Raw genomic sequence first — 24,407 nt, 5'->3', positions numbered from 1 at the left:
AGTGAAAGGGTAATTTCCATTCATTTATACAGTTAATGCTTACTGTGCACCTACTGTGCTCCAGGCCCTTATGGGACTAACTCTAGAAACATGGCCTTGCTTAGTGTTTACAGAAGCCCCCAGAGGTAGGTACTACTTGTATTTCCATTTTCCAAGTGAGGGAGCTGAGGCTTAAAGAGGTAGGTAAAAGTCAAGATCATAGAGGATTTGAACTTGGTATGTCTGATTCTTGTCTTTCTCCAGCATAAAGCCCTAGTCGCAGACACTGAAGTCTACTTGGAATTAATCTTGTAGCCAGTTCTTTCTTCCTCTGGGCTGTGTTATCTCTCTGGAGCCCTTTAGCTCATTGGGCAAACAGACATCTGGTGGATCTGCTCTCGATGTGCTCATGTAGGTCTCAAGCCTGGGATTAGACTTACTTTAGGTTCCCGCTAAGACAGCCTCCTCTCTCCCCCAGCTAGTCAATCAGTGATTTATTCAGTGCTTGCTGTAGTGATTTTGCTTTAGAACCACCCATAGAGCTTTAAAAACATAGAGAACGCTTTGGGCTCTACCCTGAGATTTTTACTTACTGATTAAGCTAGAAGGCCTGGGAATTCTTAAGCTTTTTCAGACAGTTGGATAATTAGAAAATACTTCCAATGTTACATACCTACAAATGCCAGACAAAATTTCTAAAACACATCCTTTTAAATGTGTGAACTGAGCTCTTAAGACAGTAAAATCCTCAGGGTGCCTAGGTGATGAAGTCGGTTAAGTGCCGGCTCTTGGTTTCTGCTGAGGTCATGATCTCAGGGTCCTGGGATGGAGCCTTGCATTGGACTCTGTTCAGTGGAGTCTGCTGGGATTTTCTCTCCCTCGTCTGTTGCCCCTCCCCCTGCCCTCCTCCACCTCCAGAAAAATAAATAAATCTTTAAAAAAAAAAAAAAGGATAGTAAAATCTTCTGGAGCCAAAATCAAAGACAGATGAGCCTAGGAGCCAATTCTGGAGCCATGCTTGGTGACAGGGTGTTCTGAGAGGAACGATGTAGCCAGCTAGCAATCAACCAGGGGACAATTAAAACATCATTCAATATTTGTTGCACACAAAAGAATGTCACTCTTTAAACTGTTACTAAAATTCATCTGTGTTGTTGCCAGTTGTAGTTCATTCACTTCATGGCCGTGTAATATGCTATGGCAGGACTGGAGCCCCGTGTTCTATTCATTCTCCTGGCATGGACACTTGGCACGTGTCAGGACTTTTACTCTCATGCAGTTATGAACAAGCACATGCATGTCTTCTGGCCTGCGTGTGCCAGATTTTCTCGAGGAATAGAAGATATTTAACATGGAACTTACGATTCTTATCCCCAGACTTCTTCTACTTACTGTCTTCCCCATGTCATTAGCTTCCTATTGCTGCTGTAACAAATTACCATAAACTGTGTAGCTTAGAACATTACAGATTTACTTACAGATTTACATTACAGAACATTACAGATTCCTATATTTTTTAGATTGGAAGTCCAACATGAGTCTCACCAGGCTAAAATCCAGGTGTTGGTAGGGCTGTTATCCTTCTGGAGGCTCTAGAAGAGAATCCGTGTCCTTGCTTTTTCCAGCTCCTGGAGGCTGTCTGTACTTCTGGGCATATGGCCCCATCCCTCCATCTTCAGAGTCAGCACGGTTGGGTGGAGTTTTTCTCAAGCTGCCATCTCTGGTTCTTCCTCTTCCACTTTTAAGGACCCTTACGAGTATATTGGGTCCACCCACATAACCTAGGATAATCTCCCAATTTTAAAGTCATTAGCAACCTTAATTCTATCTAAATCCTTAATCCATTTTCTTTTGTCATATAACCCAACATATTCATAGGTTCAGGGATTAGGATATAGGCATCTTCTTTTTTTTAAATAATTTTTTTTATTGAAGTATAATTGACATAATCTGTTAGTTTCAGGTGTATATCATAGTGATGCAACATTCTTATACATTATGAAATGACCCCCACAATAAGTTTAGTTATGATCTGTTACTATATAAAGTTACTGTACTATTGTGGACTACCTTCCCTATGCTGAACTTTACATCCTGTGACTTATTTGTTTTATAACTTGAAGTCTGTGTCTCTTAATCCCTTTCCCTGATTTCAGCCATCTCCCTAACCCCTCCCCGAGGACACAGACATCCTTGTGGGACTATTGTTCTGCCTACCACACCATTCTTGATGATTCTCGTGCATAATAAAACCAGTCTATGCGTAGACCCCGTGGGCTCAGTTTTCAACACACATTGAAAATCCAGCCACTTCTTACCATGACACTGCTGTTCCTCCTCACTGCAGCCTGCCACCACTTCGGGGATTATTGCAGTGGTGTTGTAACAGGTGTCTGTCTCTCTGTTGTCCTGGGGGTCTCACTTCAATATCAGCCATCATGATCCGCTTCAAATGTAAGTCATATCTGTCACTCTTCACACAAAATTCTCCAGAGTCTTTTCATTTTCTCAGAACAAAGGTCAGATTCTCACAATGGCCCACAAAGCTCTCTGATTCATGTATTCCTGCCCACCTCCAATCTCTCTGTTAATCATCTACTGCTCCCTTCATTGCTCATTCCTTATCTTGTATTTACTTATAATTTGGTTATTATTGGTTATTATTTTCTGCCGCCTTCCTTCTAGAGAGCAAGTTCCATGAGGCTGGGGTTTTTTTGTCTGGGTTATTCACAGATACCTGCTCAGGGCCTGGAACTCAGGATATATATCCTAAGAAAGACTTTTAGTCCAAAGGGTTTACACCAGCAGCCTAGATAGAGATGAGGCTCTGGACCAGCCAAGGAGTGGAGAAGGAAATAAGTCACCTACATAAATCTGAGAACCTGAAAAAATTCCTTCCACAGCCAAAAGCAATGACAAGGGTTTTTTCCTGTCTTGGCCTGGGCAGTTTAGTGGTTGCCAGGGGCTGGGAGGAGCAGAGAATGGGAGTGGCTGCTTAATGGGCACCAGATTTCCTTTTTGGGGTGATGAAAATGTTTTAGAACCAGATAGTGGTGACAGTTGCCCAACACTGAATTATTCAATGCTATGGAATTACACACTTCAAAATGGTTGGAATGCCAAAGTTCTGCATAAAATTTCTGCAATCTCCCAAGGAATTGTTAGCACAGGGTTATTGTCCTATGGATTTGGGATTGAGTTTATGCTACCTGCATTGTCAAGGGACTCCCAAAGCCAATAAGTTAGCATAAGCAGTAGTCTTGGGCTGTGGATACCCCTTGAAACTCTGAGAAAAGCAAGTGCTTCTGGAACTTAGGAGGAGGAATGTTCCAGCAGCCCAGGCAGCACTGGATTTTCCCAGGCAAATCCCCACTGAACAGGAGCTCACTGTTGCAAATCCCACATCCCAAGGGATATTGGGGGCAAGGGTTGGAGTGGATTGGGGGGTTGGGGAGCACTCTCTGTGAACCAATGTCAGCAGGTGAAACCAATAGCAGAGTTAAATGGCCAAGAACTCTAGGCAATAGGATGTAGAGACCAGAGACTGTGTGCAAACTGATTAATGACCAAAATAAGCACAAAAATAGGAAACGTGGGGAAAAGACTAATATCCTATGCCAAGATCAGGCATGTCTGAAGAAGACTAAATTAGAATTTCTAGAAATCAAAGCAAAAGCCTTTAAAAATCTTAAAGGAGGTCAAAAGAGCTATTTTAGCAGAGTTTCGGAAAGATGCTAGGATCTGAAAAATTTATTTGTGGCATTAACCCAGAATGTAGTACAGAAAGACAAGGAGAGTTTAAGGAGCGCAGGGCACGATGGTCTATGTTATCTGAAATAGAATCTCAAGAAGAGATAAAAAGATGATAGGGAAGGGGCGCCTGGGTGGCTCAGTGGGTTAAAGCCTCTGCCTTCGGCTCAGGTCATGATCCCAGGGTCCTGGGATCGAGCGCCGCATCGGGCTCTCTGCTCAGCACTAAGCCTGCTTCCCTCCATCTCTCTCTCTCTCTCTGCCTGCCTCTCTGCCTACTCGTGATCTGTCTGTCAAATAAATAAGTAAAATCTTAAAAAAAAAAAAAAAGAGGATAGGGAATAGTCCATATTTAAGATAGAACAGGGCGATTTCCAGAACTGGATGAAGGTGTGATGTGCATGAAGGCAGATCTCCAGTCCTGGGGGATGCCCTGGGCAAACAGGGAACAGGACGGGGGCAGCCCACGGGGCATGGAACATACCCAACTTTTCAGGGGGAAGCACAGTTTTCCTTCACAGAATTTTTCCTTTTATGGAGCACAAAGTTACAGATAGCATTCTAGAAACATAAAACTTCAGATGTATGGAAGAAATAATTTCAAAACTGGCTTCATATCTTTCTCTTTATTACGTTGTTAGCCGACATAGAGTACATCATTAGTTTTGGTTGTACTGTTCAGTGACTTCTCAGTTACGTATAACACCCAGCACTCATCACCACACAAGCCCTTCTTAACCCCCATTACCCTGTTCCCCCTTCCCCTCCCCCTCCTCCCTTCTGTAACCCTCAGTTTGTTTCCTGGAGTTGAGAGTCTCTCATGATTTGTCTCCCTCTCTGGTTTCTTCCCCTTCAGTTTTTCCTTCCCTTCCCAGTGGTCCTCCATGCTATTCCTTATGCTCCGCATGCCAGTGAAACCGTACGATAATGGACTTTCTCTGCTTGACTGACTTCACTCAGCAGAATCCCCTCCAGTTCCATCCATGTCAGTGCAAATGGCGGGTGTTCGTCCTTTCCGGTGGCTGAGGAATATTCCCTTGTATATATGGATCAGATCTGCCTTATCCATTCATCTGTGGAAGGGCATCTTGGCTCCTTCCACAGTTTGGCTATTGTGGACGTTGCTGCTATGAACATTGGGGGGCATGTTCCCCTTCTCTCCACTACATCTTTATCTTTCTACAGGGGGAGCAACACTGTTCATCAGAATTCAGGTTTATTGACCCCTTGCTCTTATTAGAAAGTATGTTATATTCTGAAAGAAATTACAAAAGCCGTGGAAGGCAACGTGCTTTAGGATAGGTGTAATTATTGAGCAGTTATGCACACATAGATGAATATAACTATAAAAAATAACTATACATATGATATACGATGAAACACATCAGTGCTAATTGAAGGGGACAAGGCTGCTGCTGACTGAAAGATCTGTTGAACCTCTAATTTACAAATTCTTAACTGGAAAACAGATTTGGAAAAATCACAATGATCTGTTAATTTCAATGAAAGTAAGGGTTTTTTTTTCTTAAGATTTTATTATTTATTTGTCAGAGAGAGAGAGAGAGAGCACAAGGAGTGGGGAGGGCAAGGCAGAGGGAGAAGCAGTCTCCCTGTAGAGCAGGGAGCCCAATGCGGGGCTCCATCCCAGGACCCAGGGATCATGACCTGAGCTGAAGGCAGATGCTTAATCCACTGAGCCACCCAGATGTCTTGAAAGTAAGGGTTTTTCATAGTATGTCTAGAAATGATCCTTGATAAGGGAAAAGTGGCAGATTCAGGAAGGTGCAGCTTCTTCTCCCATCAAGAGGTGGGTCGGTGTTGCGTCTTCTGAATCTGGGCAGGCTCTGTGATTGCTGTAGCCAACAAAGCACTGAAAACGTGATATTGTGCCAGCGTTCCAGCCCAGGCTTCAAGAAGCTGGCAGTTTCCTCTTCCTGGCCCTCACAGTGCTTGCTCTTGGAGCCCTGAGCCGCCAGCGAGAAGTCTGGCTACTCGGCAGGAGCCACCATGTGGAAAGACCCAGGCAGTGGAGTGAAACCATTCAAACCTGTTCTGTGCCCGCTGAATCCCACCTAGCGACATGCATCAGTGCCATAAAGGACTGAAGAGTGTCCCAACCAAGATTTGCCCAAGTTCCTCTCTCTCCATGTACACACACACACACACACACGCACACACACGCACATACACGCACACACACGTGTATACATACCTATATATGCTTGAACACAATGGAATTTTATTTCTGGATCATAGTACAAGGAGCGAGTTTCTTCTTGGTAAGTGGCCCTCCACGTCGTGACTCGAAGAGCAATAAGATGGTGTTCGGCCACTTATTTTAGATGGTATATTACATTGCGACAGATAACTAGAACTTGGTCTTTGGGTCCTATGTCATTTCTTTCCATTCCCACTTGAGTTAGTATCATATTCTGGAATCCAGAAGCTGTTGTGGTAGACTCGTGAGAATTTGCATTTGGGCAAGAGGGAAGCAGGGATGAGGACTGTCTTCTCAGTACTGTTCCATCTCTGGCGTGACTGTTCCATCTCTGGCGTGACTGTTCCATCTCTGGCGTGACTGTTCCATCTCTGGTGTGAGCCTTTCACAGAGTCCCCTGGCTCCGTGTCTGTGTTGTCGCTGGGGCCAGCTTCATGGGTGTGTGACCACACAGAGCCCCATGCTCAGAAGGGTGTCATGGTTGGCTAGACACTCTGCAGTTGTCATCGTGGAGTTCTGAAATAATTTTGTCTTTGAACTTGTGTTTTATACATGAAATCTGACGGAAGAGTGGAGGAGAAGAGATTGGGTAACCCCAATGTCCACAGCTGTTGTTCCCTGTCCTATTTGCGTATGCCTTCCATGATACCCCCGGAGCACAGGTTTCTTGTGGACCCACAATATCTAGATGTCCACTGAGGCACAAAGCAAGTACGAGATACACACTTTATATCTGTGAATCAGTAAGTAGGGACCAGAACAAGTCCGAGAGGCCGTCCTTTCATTTGGAAACAGAATTTGTTTTTGCTGCAGAAAGAAGCAGTAAAGTTCTAAGACACATGAATGACTCTGATGGGAATGAGGAGTTCTTTCTTGCTGTTCTGTGAGGAGGGAGAAGTTGAAATTTAGGCTTTTCAAACTGGTGGTAGAGAAACATTTAGAAGTGTTGGTATTCCTAAGACCACAGGAACCCTCAGGCAGAGCTTGTCATCAGGCAGATGGTCTTGTAGTCAAGGCACTGACCGTGGCAAATCCTAGTAATGGTCAGCTTGCTACTTTCTCTTTAACACTTAGTTCATTAGTTAGCTAATTCTGCAACTCCCTGTGACAGCTAAACTCTTAGACACTAGAATTAAAGATGCACTCATATAGAAAAGGCAGTGTGTCATTTCTAATTCAAACCTGTTAGGATTGAGACTTACGATTTTGCATAAGTTGTCAGACTTCAGCACGGCGACTGGTTGGGCCCGGTCCTCCACAATATCAATTAGCAGTGACAGCAAATACACAGCCCTGCGAGAGAGATGCTCTGAGTTGTTAGAACGTATCTCGGTTCTCCGTGTTACACACTACGCTTTTTAGCTCGATCAGGACTGTTTGGAGCATTTTAGAAATATCTGGAGTGAAATAACTACACAGTGATTAAATATAATGCCAATGGCATCGGTTGAGAGGCTGAACACAACAATCATGGCGAATCTTCTAGAAGAGGGGAGGCAGGTTCTTGTAACAGTTGCTTGGGAAGGATGTCCTTCAGCCTTCCTGGTCCCAGTAATGGTACTGCTGTCTTCAGCATCCAGTTTCTCAAAATAGAGAAAAGGTGGTCTCTCTCCCCCACCCACCCTGTGTTTCTTTAACTCTTTTACACCCCTACTCCAGTCAACCCTCGTCCCACCCATTCTGCCTCCTGAACATCTCCCTAGGAGAGTTTACTTGGAATAGACCACTAATGTGGTAAATCACTGCTTTTCATTCTTTTTGTTTTTGCCAATGGAAAAACGTTAGGTGAAATAGAATGATAAATGACTTACTGAGACACATAAGAGAATAGAAAATTTAATCAACTTTCATCCAGGTTTAGAGTTGAAAATATAAAATTTCTGAAAGATCTAAAAATTAAGCATGGCAGCTTGTTTTCTCATTAACTGTCGTGTCCTAGGCGTGTCGCCCAGGCTACGGCAGGATAACCAAGAGGCTCAGGAGCTGGGGTGTCTGGTTGAAATCCGTGGCTGCTTCCCTAATCCCTGGCTCCTGTGGTCCTTGCCTAGAGTCATCTAGTAATCTCCTAAGTGCTCTCTCCCTCCTCCCTGGGAGCGCCCCTCCGTTCCATTGTAATTAGAGCGATCTATTTCAATTACACTTTAATCATTCCAACTCTAAACACATGGCAATGTTTGTATAGACGTGTGTGTGTGCATGTGTATTTTTAATTAACATCTATTGCTAAATCCACTAAGGATACAAAGACCAGTGGCTGAGCAAAAGCAGTCTTGCCCTCAAGGAGCTTCCAAATTGACGAGTGGACTTAAATAATTTATTCGAATGATGACTATTAAAAAAAGAGTCTCACTGGCTGTTTTGTTGACCCTCGAAGAACAATGCAGAACAAAGCCGAACAGAAGTTCCTACTTGCTGAAGTCAACGCTGTCCACAATAGCGTGACCTCACTCGCAGTTCATGTTATCGACATGCGCTCCAAGTATTGTTTTCAAAAGCTTTTGTTTTCTTGTGGCAACTTGCGCAACAATGCTACCCGAAGCAAGGCAGCTCAGAAGGTGTGGGAAAACCTAACACTGTTTATCAGATCTAAAACCCACAGATGAAAACTGTGTTTTAAGTTTAGTGGTTACTGGCTCAAGGGGACGCAGATGTTAAGCTTCATGCACCTGTGGAAATAGTATTGCCCCTTCCTCCGAAGAAGCTTTTTCATGTAGAAAGTGCTGGAATCTTTTTTCCTAGGACATGAAAAGTCCTGTCACCATTTGATATTGGATGATAACACTGCTGATATTACTGTCAGGATGTGAGAGTTACACTAGAAATACCAAGAAAGTACATTTTTTTTTTTCCTGAAGAGAAAGGAACGATAATGGCATGATTTGTGGGTGTTTTTCCCCAGGATGCCTGTGTGGTGATCAAGCTTTACTATATGCTGTTGTGTTTATAAACTAAAGTCAATTATTTTCCACCAGTGCAAACAACTTGTATTTTTCCTTAAACTCACTGGGAGTTTCGCAACTTATGCTGACATACTTTGGATTTCTGAAATTTCGTAAAACTGTGAATGAATGAATTTTACTTTGGGGTCAAATAGATGTTTTTTTCCTCCTACATTGAGCATTTAAGGCAAAGCACAGAATTGAGCAATGTATTTAACTGAGATAGATAACTAATGTGAATTCCAACAATTTTTCTGAAATAATAATTCTTTTAAGTGGGGTGATAAATACTCAGGGGACAAAGCTAGAGAGCTTAAAGATTTAGTACGTTATTAAAAGTTCAAGATTGAATATATAGAAAATCTGAAAGATTTGAAAACCAAATATGAAGACATTTTTCCTTCCTTTTGTGTTTTTCTGGACATGCTGCGTAAGAGAAAGGCAGTGGCTCTGACATTCACACGCTGAGGATCGGGGCAAATCATTTCTTTCTTTTGTCTCAGTTTGCTGGTCTGTACAGTGGGGGTAGAATTAGCAGCCGTTACCTCCTTGGGTTGTAGGGAGGATAAAGCCTGACTACACAAGCAAAGCACGCTGAATAGAACTTGGCAGAACTTGGCTCATGGCGAGCTGCTCTATAAATGTTAGATACCTTAATTTTGTATTCTGTCTAATGGGACTTAGCCACAGGCTTTTGCCGAACACTGCGGAGTTTTGCCTTGGCACCACGTGAACCTAGATGAAATCAGAGCAGGAGCAATAAGGATGGTGAGGAAGGGCTAGCTTAAGACCAGATGGCAGTCACTGGGGGGCAGGCATCTTTTTGATTTTCAAACAGAGCCGAGATGTAAATTAGGTCATTCTCGGCTTCCCCAGTCTCTACTCCCCCCCAACCCAGCCTCCCCAAGAAACCCAGCTACAGAAATGCTTCTATGGTCCCTTTCTGTTGTTTCATGCCATGAAAGCCAAGATAGGAAAGCTTTGTGTAAACCACCTAAATATGCTTCAGAGGAATTTTAATGAAATTGAGAACCACTTAGGTATATTTTCTTATTTTGTTTGACAGAAGCAGATTGCAATTTTTTCAAAACAGGCTTTCATGAGGAACTTTTCATATATATTCAAGGTGATGAGATGTTATCTGGGTAAATCTATGCAAAAACTGTGGAACTACACTCACGTCTGGAAGGAAAGCCCTCTGGATAGCCTCACCTTTATTTGAAGGAATGTTCCGAGTGCTCACGGATGTCACCTCCAGCCTTCCTGCTGCTTCCGCCTCAGCGTTAACTGGAGAAGAGCTTCCTCTTTTGCAACCAGGACAAGCAGACATGTAGCATCTGGGGAACAGCTGCTGCTTAGAAGAGTCTTTTAGGTCAGTGGTCACCTAAGTGTCACCAAGTTTCATTTCCATTCTCTCATCTTATCCTTTGAGTGTAGCTGAATGACCAGGGCCACCTCTTTGTGGCAGGTGGAGTTCAATCAGGAAATGGGGCTTATCTCCCACGTTGGTGGTGATTCCTGCTCTGAAAGAACTTTCTGGCATTTTCTGATGTGAGAAACATTTCTGTGAAAAATTCTCTTCAGTTTCACACATGACCCAAGTCCCTCCTAGTGTCATCCACCTGAAATCCAGTACTCACTTGTCTGCTCCTTGCATAAAATACTGGAACTTTGTGTGTCTTCTAGAATTCTAGGTCCCTGTCAACCTGCAGGAACATTAAATTAGAAGTTCCTATATAGCCAGGGGATATAAAACAGTTAAAAATAGAAGAATGTTGTTGATGATGTTAAAGATAATATAGGTAAAAATAATGTTGGTAATATTAAAATATTATGGGTCTCTTTAAATACTTGGATAAAAAGAAATAACTCATTTGAGCAGGGTAAGGTAAAGTTTTAAATGAAATATTTAAATATTCATTTCTACAGCAAGTCTGTCCAGAAATAGGCGCCCCCCCATAGAAAAATGTAATGAAAAAGAAAGCTTCTATCAGCAATTCTGAAATAGTTAAGTGAAATGGTGGGCAGAAAAAGCTAGAGAAATGGATAAACTGTATTAAAGTGATGCCATTAATGATGCTACATTAAAATGATACCGTTGGATTTTATTTGTCAGCCATTGAGTAGGGTTAGTTTAGTTCAATGAAATGTCGCAGAATTCTGTCGCTAAACCTGGGTAGGGGCAGGGGAAGAGTAGAAGTTTCCACCGAAGTATTGGTGATAGAGTCGCGTCTCACCTTGACAAAGTAGGCTGTCCCCACGGTGAGCCAGAGGAAAGCTACCGTAATGAAAATAGACAAGTAACAAATATGGTGAAAAATTTGAGGGTCATCCAGTGGATTTTGCCAATCTCCAGACAACCTCACCTGTCACTCTGAGTCTCCCTTTGTCCCATAAACTTACTGTCGTAAAAAGTCTTAACTGGGCTGATCTAGATCAGCACTGCTGGGCGGCCTGGAGTCCCCCAAGGGAGAAAAAAGGAAACAAACAACAACAACAACAACAACAACAACAAAACCCAGGACTTGCCAAACTGGTTGTTTGGTCACTTTGATTTGAATGGAAGAAGCAAATGTGAAAGAGAGAGGAGAAAATTGCAGGTTGTGCTTCCTGAATTTCAACCTCAGGAGGAGGGTGTACCTGAATAACAAAAGGAAACCCAAATAGGGAGGTGATTCTAGGCAACTTCCCGAGGTGTGGGGAATTGGGGGTGGGGGACGGCATGGAATACGAGTAGCTACCCTCCGGATTGCAGATTCCTTCCATGTGAAGAAAAGTGTAAATTTGAGAAAAGACCACACCAAGAACCATGATACACCAACTGTGCTTTTATTAGGAGTTCCAAGAGAGGTTTACAAGCAGCCAGGAGCTGTCTTCTCTGCTTTGTTTGGAAACAGAAAAATCCCGGATCCCCTGCCTGAGAGTCAGGCCAGGTGTCGCAATTCACGGTTGTGGAGGAAGCAGATGGGGAAGGGGGAAGCTCCTTCCCTAAAGTCTGTTTCTCTCCGCTTTCTAAGCTGCATTGGAAAAGCATTTTTCAAAAATACGAAAATTGGCACCAACCAAATGCGGCATTTGGGGTTTACGGAGGAGGGCTCTGAAGCGTCGTGGGTGTGGTTGGAAAACACTCAGGGAACACTTTCCTGGAGATAATCCCTTACTGGCCTGAGCCCCAGCTCTGGCAGCTTCTGGGAATTCCCCTAACAATGGCACATGACTTTTTGGCCCAGATAGGTCTTGAACTTCATCCTAGACCAAGTTTCATTTGTGTTTGCTCATCTTATCTTTTCAGTTGAGCTGAATGACCAAAATATTCTCTAATAAATTCTTGGGTACACATTTGTTAAAAATCCCTAGTTTCTAGAGACTGCCTTTCCTACTGATTCTTACTGAAAATGTCAGTTATTGCCTCTCCCCCCTTTTCCCCAAGAAGCTTGAGGCTCTGCCCAGTGGCATGGTATCAAGAACAAAAATAGCCTTGTTGGCTCCTAGGCCAGTGTTCTCAATTATTTCCCATACTTTTGCCTTCTTGACTACTTGCATCAATGATTAAGAATATTTTTATGACTGGTAACATCTTTCACTTACTATTAGAAATCTACAGTTTTCACATGGCCGCCTTCCTAGGCACTGTTTGTAGGGGAGAGGACTCCGCATTCATTTACTTATTCAACCAGTGTTAAGCCTATATCATGTGCTGGGTAATATTCTAGGTGCTGAAGAGACAGTAGTGATCAAAACAGGCCTCTGTCTTCATAGAACTTACATTACAGTGCAAGGAGACACACCACAAACAAGGTAGATAGGAAAATATATGGTATGTTAGAAGTGATTGTACGGGAAGAAAAAACTTTTCCTCCAGGTTCAGTGCCTGCTGTCTGTGAATTAGGCTGGCAGAAGACAGATTAGCAGGAGAAAATGACTAGAAATTGTACTAATTTTTTTTTTTAAAGACTTTACTTGTTTGAAATGAGAGAGAGCACAAGCAGGGGGAGGGGCAGAGGGACAGGCAGATGTAGACTCCCCGCTGAGCAGGGAGCCTGCCTTGGGGCTTGATCCCAGGACCCTGGGATCATGACCTGAGCCAAAGGCAGATACTTAACTAAGTCACCTAGGCATCCCTTTACTAAGATTTTTAATTTTACATGCATGGGGGCTTTACAGAAAAGAAATGAAAACTCTAGAGAAGTGGTTGGGTTCAAGGTCTTATATGCCATTTTGACAAAAGGCTTTATACATGGTGGAGACGTGATGAAGAACAAAGGAAAGAGGGTTTGGGCTTTTAGAAACCATCAGTTGTGGGCAGGTGAACAAGAAGTACAGGGGGCTAGCTAATGGTAGAGAAGGGTTATTTGCTAAGATTTGTTTATGCAGATTAATCTTGTGTCTCTGGTGATTAGGATTGTTCTCTTCCTGGTAGAGGAAAGGCAGATTTGTGCCCTCCTTTCTGACAGATGGGGGAGGCCACAGAGCTCTTTTTGTGTTTGCTTGGTCTCAGTTGCCTTCAGCTCAAGATAATCCTAATTAGTAATTATCCTAATTATCCTTAATTATCTTATTATTATGCTCAAATGGCATATTTTGGGGTGGCATTTTCTTGTATTTTTTTGAAGGTTTATTTATGTGAGAGAGAGAGCGAGCGTGAGCATGCACGAGTGGAGTGAGGGGCAGAGGGAAGGGGAGAGAATCCTCCAGCAGACCCCACCCCCACGCTTACAGCAGAGCCCAATATGGGGCTCAGTCCCAGGACTCTGAGATCACAACCTGAGCCGAAGTCAAGAGGTGGAAACTTAATAGCTGAACGACCCAGGTGGTTTGCAGATTTGGATAGAGTGCTCAGAGAAGTCCCACTGAACAGAATGACATGAACTTTTGAGTAAAGACCTTAAAGGAGGAGAGTGAGCCAGGAGGGTAGTGGGGGAGAGCATGGTAGGCGGAAGGGACAGTAGAAGCAAGGAGAGAAGGCAGGGGAGTGCCAGACACTGTCAAGGCCAAGTGCACACAAAGAGGAGAGTGAGGGAGAGAGAGAATTAGGAGGAAGACAGAGAAGGGACAGGCCGGGAGGCACGTCCAGATGAAGTACAGGTCAGGAGATGAGGTGAGAAGCTGTTGGATGGTTTTGACTAGAGGGGGATGGGTTCTGACTTACGTTTAACAAGGTCATGCTGACTTCAGGATGGAAAATATGTTGTGGGGTGGTGGGGCTGGGGGCTTGAAACCCTAGGAGGTTAGGTTAGTGCAGATATACAGGTAAAAGGTGGTGGTGGCTTTGAGCCGAGAGGTGACGTAGGGGAGGGGTGGCCATCAGATTCTATAAGTTTTGGCAGAGTTGACAGGATTTATTGGCTGATTAGATGTGGGGTGTGGGGGAAAGGCCAAGGATGATGCCAGAGCTTTCGCCCCTGCAACTGACTGTGAGATGGGAGTTACCCTCGTAGGAAAGGAAAAATAATCTACCCCTCTACCCTCCTGAGTTCTTGGCTGAGCCTTCTCCATGTTAAAAGACAAATGAGCAAAGGAAAAAACACACCAAGTTTATTTACACGTATACCTCGTGGATACACGGCAGAAATGGAGCAAAAATGAGTAAGTCAAAGAGATGGTTTTAAATTTCAGGTCTAAATACCATTTTTATTTGGGAAATTTGGGGTGTAGCCCTCTTAGCATGGTAGTGAATGATCTTTGGGAAAGAGGAAGGGGTCCTTAGAAGCAAGATTGGAGGTAGGACAGTTCGTGACTGAGTTTGCTGGGTGTGGTGGCTCCTTCTCTCCCCATCTCCTCTCCATTGATGAAACTCTCAGGAAGGGATCCGTGACAACTGAATTCCTTTTGGAGGACCTGTTTTTAGGCAGATAAGGGGGTTCAGAGAAAGCTTTTCCCTGTTTTTGGTGTTTTCAGGTGATTACAGCTCAAAATGATCAGTATGCCAAAGCAGCAGACTTTGGAGTGGGAGGTCCTGACCTCTTTTGGTCATATTTGGGGCGCCTTACTCTACTGCCCTTCACCATTTACTCCGTTGATGGAGAAGACTCAGAGGAGTTGGTGGTTGGAGGAGGGGAAATAGTTATCAGAAGTTGTTTACATTGGTACGTATCCCACTAGAAATACCAAAAAAATGTTGTTGGGTGTGTGAGTTGAAAGTTCAGAGAAATCTGAGCTGGAGAGATATTTTTTGGAACATATAAATGTATCAGTGATACTTAAAGCCATGAGACAAGCTGATCTTACCAAGAAAGGGAATGTAGTCTTTGAATTAGAAGATATGGATCCAGATTCCAGCTCAATGTTTGGGGATCTATAACCAAGCTCTCTTCTTTACTTTTCATTAACATATAATATATTATTTGCCCCCTGGGTACAGGTCTGTGAATCATCAAGCTTACACACGTCACAGCACTCACCATAGTACATACCCTCCCTAATGTCCATCACCCACCCACCTTATCCCTCTCCCCCACCCCCCAGCAACCCTGCGTTTGATTCCTGAGATTAAGAGGCTGTTATGATTTGTCTCCCTCCTGATCATATCTTATTCATTTTTTCCTTCCCTATCCCCCACAACTCCCCACCCTGCCTCTCAAGTTCCTCATATCAGAGAGATCATATGATAATTGCCTTTCTCTGATTGACTTATTTCGCTTAACGTAATATCCTCTAGTTCCATCCATGCCATTGCCAATGGCAAGATTTTGAGTTTTTTGATAACTGCATAGTATTCCATTGTATATATATACCACATTTTCTTTATCCATTCATCTGTTGATGGACATCTAGGCTCTTTCCATAGTTTGGCTATTGTGTACAATGCTTCTATAAATATTTGGGTGCATGTACCCCTACAGATCACTAAATTTGTATCTTTAGGGTGAATAACCAGTAGGGCAATTGCTGGGTCTTAGGGTAGCTCTTTTTTTCAACTTCTTGAGGAACCTCTCTACTGTTTTCCAGAGTGGCTGTACCACCATGCATTCCCACCAATAGTGTAGGAGGGTTCCCCTTTCTTGGCATCCTGGCCCACATCTGTTTTTTCTTGACTAGTTAATTTTAGCCATTCTAACTGGTGTGAGGTGGTATCTCACTGTGGTTTTGATTTGTATTTCCCTGATGCTGAGTGATGTTGAGCACTTTTTCATGTGTCTTTTGGCCATCTGGATGTCTTCTTTGTAGAAACGTCTGTTCATGTCTTCTCCCCATTTCTTGATTGGATTATTTGTTCTTTGGGTATTGAGTTTGGTAAGTTCTTTATAGGTTTTGGATACTAGCCCTTTATCTGATATGCCATTTACAAATATCATCTCCCATTCTGTCAATTGTCTTTTGTTTCATTGACTGTTTCCTTTGTTGTGCAAAAGCTTTTGATCTTGATGAAGTCCCAATAGTTCATTTTTGTCCTTGCTTCCCTTGCCTTTGGCGATGTTTCTAGGAAGAAGTTGCTGTGGCTGAGGTCAAAGAGGTTGCTGTCTGTGTTCTCCTCAAGGATTTTGATGGATTCCTGTCTCACATTGAGGCCTTTCATTCATTTTGAGTCTATTTTTGTGTGTGGTGTAGGGAAATGATCCAGTTTCATTCTTCTGCATGTGGCTGTCCAATTTTCCCAATACCATTTGCTGAAGAGACTGTCTTTTTTCCATTGTATACTCTTTCCTGCTTTGTTGAAGATTAGTTGACCATAGAGTTGAGGGTCCATTTCTGGGATCTCTATTCTGTTCCATTGATCTGTGTGTCTGTTTTTGTGCCAGTACCATACTGTCTTGATGATTACAACTTTGTAATAGAGCTTGAAGTCCAGAATTGTGATGCCACCAGCTTTGGTTTTCTTTTTCAACATTCCTCTGGCTATTTGGGGTCTTGTCTGATTCTATACAAATTTTAAGATTGTTTGTTCCAGCTCTGTGAAAAAAGTTGATGGTACTTTAATAGGGATTGCACTAAATTTGTAGATCGCTCTAGGTAGCATACACATTTTCACAATATTTGTTCTTCCAGTCCTTGAGAATGGAGCATTTTTCCATTTCTTTGTGGCTTCCTCAATTTCTTTCCTGAGTGTTCTATAGTTTTCTGAGTACAAATCCTTTGCTCTTTGGTTAGGTTTATTCCCAGGTATCTTATGGTTTTGGGTGCAGTTGTAAATGGGATCAACATTTAATTTCTCTTTCTTCTGTCATGCTCTTGGTGTATAGAAATGCAACTGATTTCCGTGCATTGATTTTATATTCTGACACTTAACTGAATTCCTGTATAAGTTTTAGCAGTTTTGGAGTGGAGTCTTTTGGGTTTTCCACGTAAAGTATCATATCATCTGCAAAGAGTGAGAGTTTGACTTCTTTGCAGATTCGGATGCCTTTTATTGTTTTTTTGTCTGAGGCTGAGACTTCTAGTACAATGTTGAACAACAGTGGTGAGAGTGGACATCCCTGCTGTGTTCCTGACCTTAGGGGAAAGGCTCTCAATTTTTCCCCATTGAGAATAGTATTTGCTGTGGGTTTTTCATAGATAGCTTTGATGATATTGAGGTATGTACCCTCTGTCCCTACACTGTGAAGGGTTTTGATCAAGAAAGGATGCTATACTTTGTCAAATGCTTTTTTAGCACCTATTGAGAGTATCATATGGTTCTCGTTCTTTCTTTTATTAATGTATTGTATCACATTGATTGATTGGCTGATGTTGAACCAACCTTGCAGCCCAGGAATGAATCCCACTTGGTCTTGGTGAATAATCCTTTTAATGTACTGTTGGATCCTATTGGGTAGTATTTTGGTGAGAATTTTTGCATCCATGATTATCAGTGAGATTGGTGTGTAATTTTCCTCTTTGTTGGGGTCTTTGTCTGGTTTTGATCAAGGTAATGCTGGTCTCATATAAAATGAGTTTGGAAGTTTTCCTTCCATTTGTATTTTTTGGAACAGTTTCAGGAGAATATGTATTAATTCCTTCATTAAATGTTTGGTAGAATTCCCCTGGGAAGCAGTCTGGTCCGGGGCTCTTGTTTTTTGGGAGATTTTTGATGACTGCTTCAATCTCCTTACTGGTTATGGGTCTGTTCAGGTTTTCTATTTCTTCCTGGTTCAGTTTTGCTAATTTATATGTCTCTAAGAATGCATCCATTCCTTCCAGATTGTCAAATTTGCTGGCATATAATTGCTCATAATACTTTTCTTATAATTGTTTGTATTTCTTTGGTGTTGGTTGTGATCTCTCCTCTTTCATTCATGATTTTATTAATTTGAGTTCTTTCTCTTTTCTTTTTGATAAGTCTGGCCAGGGGTTTATCGATCTTATTAATTCTTTCAAAGAACCAGTTCCTACTTTCGTTGATTTGTTCTACTGTTCTTTTGGTTTTTGTTTCATTGATTTCTGCTCTGATCTTTATGATTTCTCTTCTCCTACTGGGCTTAGGCTTTCTTTGCTGTTTTTTTGCCAGCTCCTTTAGGTGTAGGGTTAGGTTGTGTACTTGAGACCTTTCTTGTTTCTTGAGAACGGCTTGTATAGCTATATACTTTCCTCTTAGTACCGCCTTTGCTGCATCCTAAAGATTTTGAACAGTTGTGTTTTCACTTTTATTTTTTTCCATGAATTTTTAAAATTCTTCTTTAATTTCCTTGTTGACTATTCATTCGTTAGTAGAGCGCTCTTTAGCCTCCGTGTATTTGAGTTCCTTCCAACTTTCCTCTTGTGATTGAGTTCTAGTTTCAAAGCATTGCAGTCTGAAAATATGCAGGGAATGATCCTAGTCTTTCGGTACTGGTTGAGACCTGATTTGTAACCCAGGATGTGATCTGTTCTGGAGAATATTCCATGTGCACTAGAGAAGAATGTTATTCTGTTGCTTTGGGATGGAATGTTTTGAATATATCCATGAAGTCCATCTGGTCCAGTGTGTCATTTAAAGCCTTTATTTTCTTGTTTATCTTTTGCTTAGATGATCTGTCCATATATGTGAGGGAGGTGTTAAAGTCCCCTACTGTTATTTTATTATTTTTGATGTGTTTCTTTGATTTTGTTATTAATTGGTTTATATAATTTGCTGCTCCCATGTTAGGGGCATAGATATTTAAAATTGTTAGACCTTTTTTTTTGGACAGATCCTTTAAGTATGATATAGTGTCCTTCCTCATCTATTATAGTCTTTGGCTTAAAATCTTAAGGGTTCCCACCACAGCTTTCTTTTGATGTCCATTAGCATGGTAAACTGTTTTCCACCCCGTCACTTTAAATCTGGAGGTGTCTTTGGGTCTAAAATGAGTTTCTTGCAGAGAGCATATTAATGGGTCTTGTTTTTTATCCATTCTGATACCCTGTGTCTTTTGATTGGGGCATTTAGCCCATTTACCTTCAGGGTAGCTATTGAAAGATATGAATTTAGTGCCAGTGTATTGCCTGTAAGGTGACTGTTACTGTATATTGTCTCTGCCTTTCTGGTCTGTTACTTTTAGGCTCTCTCTTTGCTTAGAGAACCCCTTTCAGTATTTCCTGTAGGGCTGGTTTGGTGTTTGCAAGTTCTTTTATTATTTGTTTCTGGAAGGTGGTTTTCTTTTCTTTTCTTTCTTTTTTTTTTTTTAATCTTCTATTTTCAATGACAGTCTAGCTGGATATAGGATCTTGGCTGCATATTTTTCTCATTTAGTGCTCTGAATACATCATGCCAGTCCTTTCTGGCCTGCCAGATCTCTGTGGATGTATCTGCTGCCAATCTAATATTTCTACTGTTGTATGTTATAGACCTCTTGCCCTGAGCTGCTTTCAGGATTTTCTCTTTGTCACTGAGACTTGTAAGTTTTACTATTAGATGATGGGGTGATTAGATGATGGGGTATCGGCCTATTTTTCTTTTTTTTTTAATTTTGAATGGGTTCTCTGTGCCTCCTGGGTTTTGATAATTGTTCCCTTTGCCAAATTAGAGAAATTCTCCATCATAATTTATTCCAATATACCTTCTGTCTTCCTCTCTCTTTCTTCTTTTTCTGGGATCCCAATTATTCTAATATTGTTTCATCTTATGGTATTACTTATATCTTGAATTCTCCCCTCATGGTCCATTAGTTGTCTTTTTTTTCTCAGCTTCTTTATTTTCCATCATTTGGTGTTCCATATCACTAATTCTCTCTTCATACTTCATAATTCACTAATTCATAACTCTTCATAATTCACTAATTCTCTCTCATTTATCCTAGTAGTAATAGCCTCCATTTTTATTGCACCTCATTAATAGCTTTTTTTTTATTGCAACTTGGTTAGATTTTAGTTCTTTTATTTCTCCAGAAAGGGATTCTCTAGTATCTGCCATGCTTTTTTCGAGCCCAGCTAGCACCTTGATAATCGTATTCTGAACTCTGGTTCTGACATATTACCGATGTCCATATAGATTAGGTCCTAGCCATCAGTACTGCCTCTTTTTCTTTCTTTTTTTTTTTTGTGGTGAGTTTTTTTGCCTTGTCATTTTATCCAGATAAGAATAGATGAATGAGAGAATAAAATACTAAAAGGGTAGAAATGACCCCAGAAAAATATACACTAGCCAAATCAGAGGAGAGCCAAAAGTAGGGGGAGAGAAAAGGGGAAAACAGGAAAAAACACCATATATATACATATATATATATGTGTGTGTGTGTGTGTGTGTGTGTGTGTGTGTGTATTACACTGGTGAATAGAGCAGAGCCACATACTTGGTTTTGGTGTATTTTGATCTGTTAGAAGAAACTACCTCCAAAAATTTTAAAGAAAGTAAAACTTATAAATATACAAAAATAAGGGTAAACATGATAAAGGGATGGAATATGAGTGTAAAGATAAAAATTTAAAAAGATTCCAAGAAAGGAATTGATAAGAAAAAAGAAAAAAAAAGAGGAAAGACTGTGATCAGACTGGAGACTAGAACAAAGCCATGTGCTAGATTTAGGGTATATTTTGATCTATTAAAAGAAACTGTTTCCCAAAATTTTAAGGAAAGAAAAAACCTATATGTATACAAGAAGTAAGTTTAAATAAAAATGAAAGGATAAAATATGACTTTAAAATGAAAATTTTAAAAGGTATTTAAAAAGGTATTGATGAGATAAAATAGTTAAAATAGGAAAGAAGAAAAGTTTTAAAAATAGAAAAAGAAAAAAATAAAATTAAAAAAATTTAACTTTGAAAGACTAAAGAATCATGGGGGAAAAGCCATGAATTCTACATGTTGCTTTCCCATATCTCTGGAGTTCTGCAGTTCTCATTGATTAATGAACTTGGTTTTGGCTGGATGATCTTGCTAATCTTCTTGGGAAGGGACCTGTTACCATTGTCTTTGCCTGAGGCACAATTGTACCACCCTTGCCAGGGACCAGGCTAAGTAATCTGCTCAGGTTCACTCTCAGGAGCTTTTGTTCCCTGAACACTTTCTGTATAGCTCTGGAGGATGGGAATGAAAATGGCAGCTGCCCAGTCTCCGGCCCCCACTCCTCAGTGTGCCCTCAGAGAAGAGCAGTCAATCCCTCCCATTTCCCTGGTCTCCAACCACACTCTGAGCTCACCCAGCCTGTGACCGAGCATTTCTATCTCTGGCACATGGCCCCATTCAGAGTCTCCAAACCCTGTTGATTCCTGCAGCGCACTCTTGCACCACTCCTCCTGGGTGAAGGTGGGTCTCCCCGGATCTACCACTTGTGCGTCCCCTGCTCAAAGAGTAGTGACCCAACTGTGCCTAGGATCACAGTTCAAGGTAACCTCGAGCTGAGAGCTCACACCTCAGCTCCATCTCTGTAACTGGCTTCCCCGGCTGGGATACCTGGGAGCTCTGCCACACTCAGGCACCCTGGTCTCTTTGTGATCCTGCGGGTCCTGAGACCACACTGTCCCCACGAGGGCTCCACCCCACGCTTAGCCTCTGGGGTGATGCCCCTCAGTGGGGTGGACTTCTAAAAGTTCTGATTTTGTGCTCTGCTGCTCTACTGCTTGCAGGGAGCTAGTCCCTCCCCCTGCAGTGTATCAGCCCGTATGTCGTCTCAGATTCACTTCTCCCCGTGTCCTGCCTTCCTGAAAGTGATCAATTTTCTGTTCCTAGAATTGCTGTCTTCTCTTCAATCTCCTGAGAGTTTGTAGGTGTTCAGAATGGTTTGATAACTATCTAGCTGAACTCTTGGGACCCAAGGATATTTAGGTCTCCTATTCCTTTGCTATCTTGCTCTGGATCCAAGCTCTCTTCTTTATCTGTAACATGGCTATGTGTGATGGACTGAATATCTATGTCCCCCCAAAATGTGTGTATGGTGAAATCTTAACCCCCAATGTGATTGCATTAGGAAGTGGGATCCTTTGGAGGCTGGAGGCCTCATGAATGGGATGGTGTTCTCATAAAGAAGACCCTAGAGGATTCCCTTATGCCAGTGAGAGCCCAGAGGGAAACCTGCCATCTATGCAGTGAGGCAGTGGGCTCTCACCAGGTGCTGGATCTGCCACCAGCTTGCTCTTGGACTTCCCAGTTTCCAGAACTGTGAGAAATAAATGTTTGTTGTTTAAGCCCCTTGGTCTATGGTATTTTGTTACAACAATGCACATGGGCAACTGAGATGCTATGATAATATTAGCATCACAAGGAAACCCTCAGAATAGATCTGAAGTGGTGCCTGATGCCGAAGAAGTGTTGGTCGAATATCGACCAGTCGAATGAATATATATAGAAAGCCCTGTTCCCTAAGCAACTAAGAACAATTGTTCTTGTCAATTAACTCTTCATTTTGGCATTCTCTCATTGACTCTTCTGGGTTCCTTAGTGAGGAGCAGGGTGTGAGGACAGAAATGTGACTCTGTCTGGAGGAATAAGCTGTTATTAACTGAGTATTGACTATGAGCCTGGGGCTGTCTCACCAGAACCCCAGGAGATAGCGCCCCTTAAGGGCCCAGTTTTACAGGGGGGAATAGTAGTGCCCAAAGTCATGGGGGCTAAAACCCAGAACTTGGACTGGGATCTAGATCAGACTGCAAAGCTTAATCATTATTCTACAGTCTGGTGTGTTGAGAGAGGAGAGGGATCTCCTTATCACTGGTCAGTGACACTTCTTAGTCTTCACTTGGTTCCCCAGCCACCCCATACTTGCTTTCTCAGTCTGAGGGCACCCATTTGCTAAGGGCATGGTGGGATCAAATGCCTGTTCAGATCTTTCTACAAGTCCAAGCTCCATATTCTATCCCATAATGGTCGTTTTGACAGCCAGGAAGGTACCTCTTCTTCTCCTCTTTCTCTTCCAAGATTAATTAATTAATGAGAAAAAGAGAGAGAGAGAGAGAGAGAGAGAGTGCACGAGTAGGGCAGTAGAGGGATGAGGGGGAGTGGGAGAGAGTGAATCCCAAGCAGAATCTGTGCCGAGCACAGAGCCTGATGTGAGGCTCAATCTCATGACCCTGAGATCATGACCTGAGGCAGGTCAAGAGTCAATTGCTCAACCAACTCATTCCAAAATTTAAACACAAAGAGATAAACATCTTGAGTAAAAGCTCTGCTTTGTGGCTCCTGTTCATCTTCCCATGTTTTCACTTGACCTCTGCATGATGCTTTTCAACCCTAGAGATGCTTTCAAAAAATTTGAGGAGCTTTTAAAAAGGGCAGGTCCTGAGCACCACCCCCTAGTCAGAATCTTAGGATGAGGCAAGGGTGGTGGTCTTTATTTTTAAATATATTCGGGAAATTCTAAGGTGAGAAAAGACCAAAAACAACCAACATACAGGATAGGACAGGGTTGAATGCAGGACCAAGGATTGAGGCAAAAATCCAGAAAAAAAAAAATTTGAATTCCTTTTCCATTCCCAAGCACTCAGTCCAAAGGATAGACCACACCTATCAGAATCTGGAGTGGGTAACTAAGTTGACTATGTCCCTTGAATGGTCCTAACTGATGGGCATGGCTGTCATATCATATCTCCATCCTGGTGCCTTTTTGTTGAGAATCAATAGTTTGAGGAAAATAAGACAGATTCAAGCTATTTGGGGTATCTTGTGCTAGATGCAAAGGAGAGTCGTAGGGTGGGAAGGAGGATCAAAAGGGGTTGCTTTTCTGGTGGTGATAACCAGCAGTTGGTCTTGCAGGAGGAGATGAGAATGGAGAAACAGGCCCAGATGTTTCCACTGCCTCTCTGTTAACTCCATCCTGGGCTTGGGATGCAGTCCCAGATTCCAGCCGGAATGAAGTGTTGGCTGATCTAATTCAGGCAAGCTTAGTGGGATGCACAGAGAGCACGTGTGGTCAACAAGGCTACTGAGCTATGAATTCATCCTGGGACAGCCATTTCAGGCTGCTGACCTTTGGAGACTACTGACATGCAGACTGAAATTTAGAAAATATACCTTAATTTTATTTGAAAAAACTGTAGGGACCCCCAAATATCTTTTTTTAGCTGTCTTTTTGTGTAATATGTCCTTTTGGGAGAAGAGTTATTGTGGCGCAGTTAAAAGCTTTCATTAACCTTCCTCCTCATGTGGAGATAACAAGTAAAAAGTACAACTTCTTGCAGAATAGAAACCGGAATATATCTGGAGAAATAAACTG

General features: G+C 42.2%; 1 long non-coding RNA gene across 1 annotated transcript in view; it reads left to right on the top strand.

The window, feature by feature from the left end:
• LOC116587043 overlaps positions 1-24,407 on the top strand; it is a 39,728-nt gene that overhangs the window by 622 nt on the left and 14,699 nt on the right. The gene's annotated exons all lie outside the window — the stretch shown is intronic.

Source organism: Mustela erminea, chromosome 3 (genome assembly GCF_009829155.1).
Source record: "Mustela erminea isolate mMusErm1 chromosome 3, mMusErm1.Pri, whole genome shotgun sequence".
Taxonomy (NCBI): domain Eukaryota; kingdom Metazoa; phylum Chordata; class Mammalia; order Carnivora; family Mustelidae; genus Mustela; species Mustela erminea.
This window is presented reverse-complemented; position numbering and strand designations above follow the sequence as displayed.